Source organism: Haliaeetus leucocephalus, unplaced genomic scaffold, assembly GCF_000737465.1.
Source record: "Haliaeetus leucocephalus isolate CR32 unplaced genomic scaffold, Haliaeetus_leucocephalus-4.0 Scaffold143, whole genome shotgun sequence".
Lineage (NCBI taxonomy): Eukaryota > Metazoa > Chordata > Aves > Accipitriformes > Accipitridae > Haliaeetus > Haliaeetus leucocephalus.
The window spans coordinates 1,799,641-1,801,768 of record NW_010972579.1 but is presented as its reverse complement, the minus strand read 5'-3'; positions in this window follow the sequence as shown (position 1 = coordinate 1,801,768).

Here is a 2,128-nt window from a genome sequence, read left to right as displayed (position 1 = left end):
CCAGCGGCGCGAGGAGCGGCCGCCGAGAGGGCGGGCGGCCTCTCACCGCCGCCTCAGGAGCTCCCCCTCGGTCCCGGCTCGGGGGGAAGCGGGTGCCCTCTCCCGCCGGGTGTCGGGGAGCAGGAGCAGGAGGAGGAGGGGGGAGAGGGGTAGGCCCCGCCCGGCCCCTGGTTCCTGGCGGTGCCTCACAGTCTCAGTGCCTGGCGCCTGGAGGGTCTCTGGGCTCGTTCCTGAGGGAGGGCTGGAAGGGGGTGAACACCACACCGCAGGCAGCCCGCCGAATGGCCTCACGCTCGCTTTTAGCCCCCTACATGGCCCTCCTTCTCATCCATGCCATCTCCTCCTCATCTCCTCCATCCCGTACCTTTCCAGCCCCACAGTCTGTCCTGGTCATCTATCACGACCTGTCTTCGTCATCTACAGCCTACCTGGCCAGAGGTGGCCCGGCAGCCGAGCGTGCGTGGGCTCTTTGCCTGGCTGAAAATACTTTGTCAAAACATCCCAGGAAAAGATACCCTGAAGTAACTGACACCGATCAGAAAGTTACCCAACTGGAAATACTTCCGGAATACCAGCATTTTAGTTTAAGAAAATTTCCTTTTTTGGTAATTTTTTTAACATTTGTGTGCTGATGTTATGTTTAATGTTTTAATCTGCCTTTCGCTTTTATCTTGCGCTTACGCTCCTTTCAGAGCTAAGAAATCGCCGCAGCATTTCATTTCACTGTAACAAAGGACGGCCTTTGATCTACAAAGGATGGTTATTTCAAGCCCAGCCAAGTCATTGCTGCCTATAATGATCCTAAAGTAAAATCTAAACTGTAAACACGTCTGCTGTGTTAGAGTATGAGATGCCAGCAGCAGTGCTGCATGACAGCTGCTATACTTTGAAAGAATGCAATAATAATCAAGTCAAACGACAAAAACAACATTAAATTCCATCATGAGACTTTGAATCTCCTATACAAACATTCCTGATGTTTTCCCAAAATCCTCTTCTGTGCAGAATTTCAAAAGTAAGTACTTCTGTTGCAGTTTGGCGCAAAACCCCATTTCAAGATGTCCACCTTTCCCTGAAACTCAAAACTGCTGTTGCAATAGGCTCAGCAGGTGGATCTTGTTTTTCCAAACTGACGTCTGATCTACATGCCGCCTGGTCCCTCACCCCTCCAGGTTGATGATGGAAGAGCTGCCTCCATCATCACCTTCCTACCTGCTTTTGGACCTGGCCGCTTTCCAGCTCTTCTGGACTCTCCAAAGAGCCATAATGGCTTCAGTCTTAGCAAATTCATTGCTGGTGGCGGCCTGCTTGATTGAGATTTTCAGGAGAAGTGTCACAATATTAATTTATGACCATTAAATCAGTTAATAGTTTTGAATTGTACACTACCCTCTAACCTGCCAGGAGGAGTTTCGTACCTATATAGGACACTGTGACAGAAGGATACTGCAGGCTAATTGGCCACAGAGGGTTTTTAATCAGCGAGCCTTTCAGCTCATAACCCTAAGAGTGGAAAGTGTGTAGGAAGTCCTGCTCTTCCAATCACTGTGGCAAAAGAGAAATTGCTCGCACACATCCCCACAATAAACATCACTTACTTAGCAGCATGAGGCATAAAACAATAAAATGGCAAACTGAAAATAGAGTTGCAAATTACATGCAAGTCTTTAGTTGGGTGGATGTGGACCAGCCTGAACAGCGTTGGTTATTGAGAGAGAGACCTCCATACCACATGTTCTCCACAGACCGTTTCTTGAGCCTCTAAACCCGAAGTCTGGTCATGTGTGTTTATTTGCCATTCAGACATAGTCTAAATTTCTGACTCCTGGTATTTTCTAATGCACCTCACTTAGGGACTCACAGACAAGCCAGGCAACTTGCAGTGTCTGATGTGATCAAAACCAAAACTGAGGCTCGTCTTTGGCTTAGGATTCCTGAACTGCCTGATAAAAATCATTGCAAAAGCATTCGCAAAACTAATACACTAAATGAGCGTGAATTTGCACCAAGCTCTGTTTGAGAAATGCAGAGAATACAAAATTAGCCTGTTTCAGCAACAATCCTTGTTTAATCTCTTAAAGACTCTTGTTCACGGTAGCAATAACTAACCAAGCTTCAAGTTGTGAGA